The following is an 8,807-nucleotide window of genomic DNA, read 5'->3' on the forward strand; positions in this document are numbered from 1 at the left end:
AAGGGTGCAACAATGAATGAATGGAATCCCAAAATCTCTGTAGATGTTCATTGAAATGAAAAATAAACAACCTAAATTTAAATTTTTTTTAAAAAAAGGGTAGGGTGAAAATAATCACAATCTCATGAAGGAGGATGAGGAAACCAAAAATACAGGAGCCTGCTAAGACCCGAGCACATAGCTGGGGGTGGGGTGTGGGGGGAGGTCGTGGTCATTTGAAAGCAAAGAGAATTGCAGATGGCAAGATATCTATCAATAGCACGGTGGTCTGAATTCCAAGAGAATAGAAGAAATACATGTGCAAGAGGCAGCCATTAATGGAAACGGTCTTTCGTACTTTGGTGAGATTGCAAAATATAATGGTAATGGTGGCTGCAGTGTACCAGATTTCTAGAAAGGAAAAGATATTGATAAAATTTATACACGGGATTATAGAAATTACTTGCCAGCCTTACAACAAAAAAAGATCAATAGATTCTCAATGACAATAAAAGCATAGATACAAAGTAAAGAAATAAAGGAGGCTGCCATCTTGACCAAAGTGCTAAAGAGTAATGATGCTAGTCTAGGGACTAAGTTTTGCCTGATCCAAGCCATAGTCCTCATAATTACTTGCTATGCATGAATGAGCTGGGCAATGACTTAGGATAATAAAAGAAGAACTGATGTCTTTGAGTTGTGGTGTTGAGGAAGAGTCTATACTATGGACTGTCAAGAAAACAAGTAGCTCTGTCTTGGAGAGGATTAAACCATGTTTCTCCTTGGAGGCAAGAATTATGAAGCTCCATCTTACATGCTTTAGGTGTGTGGGCAGGAGGGACCAGTCTTTAGAGAAGGACATCGTGTTTGTAAAGGTCAGCACAGGAAAGGAATACTTCAGATGAGAAGGATTGGCACAGTAACTACAATAATGGGCATAAGTATGTCAGAGTCAGTGAGATGGGTTCAGGTTAGGCTCAGGTGACAAAATGACACACAATAATAACACGAACAACCATCTTGAAGCTTGGGGAATGCAGTGAAGACAAATTCTGTCACTGCTGGTAAGTTTCTATTCTCCATACCCACAGCAGAGCTACCTGTAAATGATATGATACACACAAACTCCTGAACGAGGAAAATAAAATAAATAATACATATAATTTGATAATTTTTTGGTGAAATTACTTGGAGTTTGTTGTCTGCTTATTTATTTTCCAAGATCACATTATTTATATATTACAAATAGGATTTATGGAAAATGAAGTCTGCAACTACTTTAAACTTATAAACATATGAATAAAAATTCTTTTACCTTAACCATCATAATGGATGATGAAGAGATTGAGATTGTTCACGGTTTTGGTTTGCTTGGCTCCACAGCAGCCAGGAAATTAAAAGACATTTTTGCGATGAGAAAATCTATTATTCTATGCCAGTAGAACATGAGTGAGAACAGACCCATAGTTGATCCTCAAGCGAGTTTTCAGAGGCAGTTAATCTCATTTAGACCAGGAAGCAGTTGTCAGAACAGATCAAGAAAACACTGCATGGTTCAAAATTGGGAAGGGTGTATGCCAGGGCTGTATCCTGTCTCCATATCTTTTCAGTCATTATGCAGAACAGGTTATCCAGGAGACTGGGCTCTATGAGGAGATATGTGGCATCAGGATTGGAGGAACAAGAATCAACAATCTGCATTATGCAGATGACACAACCCTGCTCACTGAAACTGAGGAGGACCTGAAGCACTTGCTGTGGAAGGTCAGGGACTGCAGTCTTCAGTATGGATTGAGACTCAATATCAAGAAAACAAAGATTCTCACCACTGTGCCGATTGACAGTGTCATAATGGATGGTGAAGAGATTGAGATTGTTGACAGTTTTGGTTTGCCTGGATCCACAGTCAACACTCTTGGCACCAGCAGCCAGGAAATTAAAAGACGTATTGAGATGGGAAAATCTGCAGTTAGAGACCTCTCTAATGTGCTGAAGTGCAAAGATGTCAGTCTGGAGACTAAGGTGCACCTGATACATGCCATGGTCTTTGCAATCACTTGCTATGCATCAGAGAGCTGGACAATAACTAGGGATGACAGAAGGAGAATTGATGCCTTTGAGCTATGGTGTTGGAGAAGAGTGTAGAATATACCATGGACTGCTAGGAAAACTAACAGGTTTGTCCTGGAGAGGGTGAAGCCAGCTGCTCCTTGGAGGCAAGTATTCTGAAGCATCATCTGACATACTTTGGACATGTTGTAAGGAGTGACCAGTCCTTGGAGAGGGACATCATGCTTGGGAGGGTGGAGGGACAGCTCAGGAGAGGAAGACTCTCAATGAGATAGAGCGATTCGGTAACTGGGGTAATGGGGATGGTGAGATTGGCACAGGATAGGGCAAAGTTTTGGGCTATTGTACATAGGGTTGCTATGGATTGCAGGTGACTCGATGGCACATAACAACAACAGAAACAACATTGTTGTTGTTGTGTACCATTGAGTTGGGACTCACCCTTAGCTGATTCTCCATTGGGTTTTCAGAGGCAGTTAATCCTACAAGAGGAGATTGTCCATCCATTTCCTAGAAAGTAGCTGGTGGCCTTGAACCAGATGCCTTCATGATTGCAGCCCAGATTCTTGTCAGTAGGCTGCCAGAGCTCTAGTCTCAGGTCTGCACTGGAAACCTCAGAACTCTGCACACAGATAGAGTTCAACCCCCCCCCCTCTAACTCAGTGTCAGGAACCCCAGAGCTTTGGACATGGCAGGATCTGAGACCATCTTCTAATCTTCCTAACCAGGTAACACCCATTCTCCCAGAATTCCACCGGCTTCATTAACAATCAGGCATCCAAGGCAAGACATTCAGTCCCAGACGTACAAATAAGCAGCACCAGCATACCAGATCTAGAGGAGACCTATTGCATTGTGTTAATTATTGCATCGTGATGACATTGTGGTACGAAAGGAAGAGCCGCGACACTAAGTCACAAAATGACAGTCATGGAGCAGAAGGTCAGGGGCAAGATACTGCCTCAAACAAAATCTTTTCCTGAAGCTGGTACATGGGATTTGGACTTACATCCTCCTAAATGAGAGACAGGCATTAGCGTGAGAGACTAGCAGCAGTGTCAGGCGCAGCATCACAGAAGTGACTTGTAGCCTAAGCCATCATATCAAAGATGGCTAGGGGGAGGGAGGTGCTGTATAGGGTGGGTGGCAGTGCAAAGGGTGCTGATGTAGCAGCGAAAGGAAAGGGACAAGACACACATGCCGGGTGCAGGGGGGACACTGAATGTGTTGATTACTTCTGTAAGGGGAAGTATCTTTCATCTGCTCCTCTTGGTATAATGCTTGTCTGACAGAGGTGTCAGAGTCAGTGAAACTGGCTCAGGATAAGGCAGGCTTCATAACCGTTGTACATAGGGTTGCTATGATTTGAAGGTAACCCGATGGCACATAACATTTGTAGTTTTCATTTACACACATTTGTGTATTCCTTATTTACATACACTTGCTATAACATAATGTTATTACTACTATCATTATTTTGGAGTTTATTTTTACTAACAACAACCCAATAAATCAGAATAGAAATGAGGCTATTTCTTGGGAAGGGATATCATGTTTGGAAAAGTGGAGGATCAATGAAAGAATGGAAAACCCCGAACGAGATAAATTTACATGATGACTGCAGCAATGGGCTCAAGTGTATCAGAGATGGTGAAGATGGCACAGGATAGGCCAGGGTACAGATATGTTGTTCATAGGGTCGCTATGAGTGGTACTTGACTGGATGGCACCTAACAACAGGGTTCTCAAGACTAAAACTTTTATAGGATCAGACTACTACAACTTTCTTCCACAGAGTAGTTTGTGGGTGAACTGCCAGTGGTTTGGTGAACAGTCAAGTACTTATCAATCACTCCACCAGCTTCTTTATAATATTCTAACATAAAATACATGTATTTCTATACTCGCTCTCACATACTTTGGGCATGTAGCCAGGAGAGACTGGTCCTTGGAGAAGGACATCATGTTCGAGGAGGTACAGAGCGGGAGAGGAAGACCCCGATTAGATGAACTGTTACAATATCTGGGGCAATAGGGCTTGGTGTTGGAATTAGTGAGACTGGCTCAGGATAAGGCAAGCTTCAGAGCTGCTGTACATAGGGTTGCTATGAGTCACAGGCTACTTGATAGCACATAACAACAATTAACACAACATATTATATTGGCTGTTTTTTATTACACCTCTTGTTTAGAGTCAACAAGACTTGTAGAGGGCCTTTGTATTCAAAATTAGGTTGCTATTGTATTTTGGAGAAACAGTCTTTTAAGTGGTACAACACTCTCCTGTCAATATGCTATACTGAGGTAACCTGGGGTTGCTGTGATGCTGAACCTTTGTGACTTTGGGGTGTTGAATGCCATAATGGTGGACAGTGTTTGGTGGAACTCCCTGTTGAAGACAGTTTTGGAAGAAGGAGTGGCATTCACTTCCTAAACAACATGCCTCTGGAAACTATGAACTTTGAGAAACAATGAGAGTTACAGAAAGGCTTCAGGCCTTTTATTCATAGGGTCGCTATGAGTCATGCTCAATTTGACTGCAATCAACAAAAACAACAACAATACATTTTAAAAAAGAAAAGATTAAATGAACATGAATGGGGGTACTATTTCTAGCCTCTTCCAATTGCACCATTCTTTGGAGATCTCTTTTCTAGGGAATTAGATTAGTGGGCAGTGTTCTGCGTTGAAATCTTAGCTATATCCCATTTCCTATGTTCTATTTGCCAGATTAATTAACCTCCCAGAGTTTCACCCACTCATTTGTAAAATGGGATTAATGGTTGTGGTTATTACTTTGCTACTGAGTTGGTTTCAACACATGGCAACTCTTTCTGTGTAGAGTCAAACTTTTCTGAAGACTTTTGAATGGGTGTGACCTTTCAGTATCAGATTGCCAGGCTTGCCTTTCAAGGTTCCCCTAAGTGGATTTGAATTGCCAACATTTTGTCTAGATGTTGATTGAGCAAACAGTCTAAGGAACACAAAAGTCCTCACACTGGATCAATTAATAACATCATAACAAATGGGGAAATTTATTAAAGATTTCATTTTGAGTTCACATTTAACACCCGTGGAAACTGCACTCAAGAAATAAAGCCTGTGTATTGTAATGAGTAAATCTGTTATAAAACACTTCTATAAAGTGTTTAAGTACTCCATAATCCTCTCTTTTAAGGAAGAAAATCTCTCTTATCCTTCACAGTGTCTTTAACACAATAAGAATGTAAAATAAATAAATAAATGATTGATGCCAAATATATGAACTTGGAACCAAACCACTAAACACAATTAAAATTCAGCTCAGAAGAACTGTGAATAAATTCACATAAAATTAGAAAATGTTTAGATATGAAAATTGGAATAATTCAGTTATAATAAAACCTTTAATCAAGGCTAATTAAGGGCTAGTTTTTGAGAAGCCTAAATGACAACAGTTAGTATTATAAATGAAATATACTCTTTCATATAATACCCACAGCTAGCATTCTGGTAGGTCAAGGTTCTCCCTAAATTTACCATTGTTTCAACCAACATTGAACCTTTCTAAAGTCATTAATAGTAGGGTCTTCAGGATACATGATTATTGTTCATAAACATTTGTAGATTTCTTCTCCCCAGACATTCATCTTCTGTACTTACCTTTGCCAGATCAGCTCGTCTTTCTAGATCTCCTGTTCTTGTTACACCTTGAGCCAGAAATAACTTAACTAGTCATTGAAATAGAAGTCACAGGGAAATGGCTTTACAAGGTATTCCTGCCCTCCCTGTATCCTAGAAAGTGTTCCCTTTTCTCATGTGGTTAATTAATACAAAGTTTCCCTTTGTATCCTCCTCTTCTTATACTTCAGATCAACATTTTAATATACATTTAGGCCTTGGTTTTATGAACCTTCTTAAACATTTTAAGCTACTTTCTCCAGCGTTATTATTATTTCAGCCACTCATGAATCCACAAGCCAACATGTTATCAGAAGATGCTGTTCCCTAAAGAAGGATTTAGAAGCAGAAGTGGCATCCACTTTCTAAACAACATGCCTCTGGAAACTCTATGAACTTTGATAAATGTCTTTTGTTCTTAGAGTCACTATGAGTCTTGCTTAACTCAAAGACAATCAACAACAACAATAACAACAAAGAAGGATATCATGCTTGTTAAAATAGAAGGTCAGCAATAAACAACATTCTTAACAGGATAGATTGATACAATTGTGGCACCGAAACATGCAGGATCAAGCAGGGTTTTGTTCTACTGGGTTAGCACTATGAAATAGAGCTGACTTCACTGGGAGCTCTGGTGACTTAGTTCCTATGGGGTTGAGTTGCTAACGCAAAGCTTACAATTCACTGGAGGTTTAAATGCACCAATGTTTCTGTGGGAGAAAAATGGGCCATCTAATCCTGTGCAATTTATAAACTATAAGTAAAACTACTGGAGGGTGAGCTATGAGTTGGTTGTGATTCCATGGCAATTAATTAAGTTTGTTGAATAACAAGAACAAATTTGTGTGTGTCTCTCCTAATCTGAACAATGCAATATTGACCCTATGAACTTTCTATCCACCAATATTTTATTCTTTTTTGATGGCATTTATTTCAAATAATTGTTCTGTACAATATGACCTCAATTCATTGCTCTGTTAAAAAGTCCAATGTACTTTTTTCTCTTTATCCAAATATAATTGTTTTTATTGCATTTTTCTAGAAATAAGGATCCATTTCTGAAATAGATGTTGTTCTGTTTATTCTTAGTAGTTTTTCTTTCTATAACTTGATTAATATACAATATTTTCACAAAAAATTAAAAAATTACAATGGATAATGTTAAAGTTAGTGCTCTGGCATAGTGTGAAATGCTCTTTTTAGGTCTGGTAATTCAAGCATTCTTCAGCTATATTTATATATTTATTTCAAGTATTTATTTGTTTCAAGTATTGATTTCCCTGTCTGCTATATTTCTATCCACAATTCTTAGAACAACATATATGATCTGAGATATTTTGTTGATCTCTTACATATTATTTTTCCTTTTGTATAACAATTGAAGTTCTTCATAAAGGTGTGGGATATTTTCTCCAGGAAATCTTCTAAGTTGCTGATTTCATCATCTTCAGGATTTAATGCTTTTCAAGATTTCATTATATATTTGTTTCATTTGCTGTTAAATTTTTCAGAGTAGAAGTGGCATCTACTTCCTAAACAACATGCCTCTGGAAACTCTGATCTTTGGTAAATGATGATAGTTATAGAAAGGTTTCAGTTCTTTTGTTCATAGAGTCACTATGAGTTGTGCTCAACTTGACAGCAATCTAATTGACAGTTTAAATTAGAAATACTTAATGATTCTGTTTTTATTTAGAATTAAATTCTGTTTCATGACAGAGTATTTGTTTTTGTTCTTCAAGTCTCTATCTTTGTTGTAGCATAGTTAAAGAGATGTTATTACATGCTGTCAAGTTACCTGTGACTCATAGCAACCCTATGTACAATAGCACTGAACCTTTCCCTAGCCTCGGCCTGTCTCACAGACCCCAATATACCGATCCTCATTACCCCCGTAACTATGTTAATCCATCTTATCCAGGGTCTTCCTCTCCTGCATTCTCCCTTCATCTTTCCAAGCATAATAATGTCTTTTTCCAAGGACTAGCCGCTTCTGGTCACATGCCCAAGGTATGTCAGGTGAAATGTTAGTATCTTTGCCTCCAAGGAGCAACTTGATTTCATCTTCTCCAGGACCAACCTGTTTGTTCTCTTGGCAGTCCATGGTATATTCAATACTCTTCTCCACTATCACAACCCAAAGGTAACAATTTTTCTTTTATCATCTTTAGTCATTGTCCGGCTCTCTGATGCGTAGCAAGTAATTACGAAGTCCATAGACTGGATCAGGCATACCACTGCAGTGACTGTTTAACTAATTATTAGACTATACAGTGGCCAAAGTTAATGATCTAATAAATATACAGATAGCAAAATGATAAAGTAAATTTTGAAAGGCAGTCTTTTTATGTTTGTGTAAGTTGTTGTGTTGCTGTTATTTATTATTAAATCAGAAACATCTGAAGGTCCAGGGGGGTTTTAGAGGCAGTAAATCACAGAGAGGAGCAGGCTTTTCTTTCTCCTACAAAGCAACTGGTGCATTTGAATCATGTGGATTGGAAGCACTGTATTATCAGCACAACTCACTAACACGAAGCCACCAGATCTTTCTGTGTGTCTGCATGTATTGATAAGAGAATAAGTAAAAATTACAAAACCAAGAAATCAGAGTGCTTAAACCTAAGTTACCCACAGCAAATATGCAAGCATCTTGCCAACCAAGTCTAGTGTTACGTCTAGCTAACTGCAGTTGTGCCAAGAAGTTGTACTTTTTCTGGTTTTATTTTGGCACCTGGAGGTTATGCCATACTTCATAACTTCTTTAGCTTGTGTTTCCTAAATTTACCATGAATGTCCTTCTAGAAATTCAGTATTCCAGAATAAGATTTGGGAAATTTCAAAAGATTTTTGATCCATTCCTCCCATCCAGCATTTCCAATAGACCACAGCTCCTAGCATGTGCTTCTTCAAACTTTTATTATTTTATTTTGTGTTGTTGTTGTTGTGGTTGTCAGATGCTTTTGAGTTGAGTATGACTCATAGCAATCCCATGAGTAACAGATTTAAACCCTATTCTATCCTGTGCCAAGCTCACAGTTTGACACATCCAAGCATTTTTTTTTTTTAATTTAGGTTGTTTCTTTTTCATTTCAATG

At 38.4% G+C, this 8,807-nt stretch overlaps 1 pseudogene; it reads right to left on the minus strand.

Annotated features, from left to right (window-relative positions):
• LOC102866387 overlaps positions 1-7,599 on the minus strand; it is an 8,513-nt pseudogene extending 914 nt beyond the window's left edge.
• Positions 7,600-8,807: the final 1,208 nt, after the last annotated feature.

This window comes from Elephantulus edwardii, unplaced genomic scaffold, assembly GCF_000299155.1.
Source record: "Elephantulus edwardii isolate Elephantulus edwardi_28Jun2011 unplaced genomic scaffold, EleEdw1.0 scaffold00168, whole genome shotgun sequence".
NCBI classification, from domain to species: domain Eukaryota; kingdom Metazoa; phylum Chordata; class Mammalia; order Macroscelidea; family Macroscelididae; genus Elephantulus; species Elephantulus edwardii.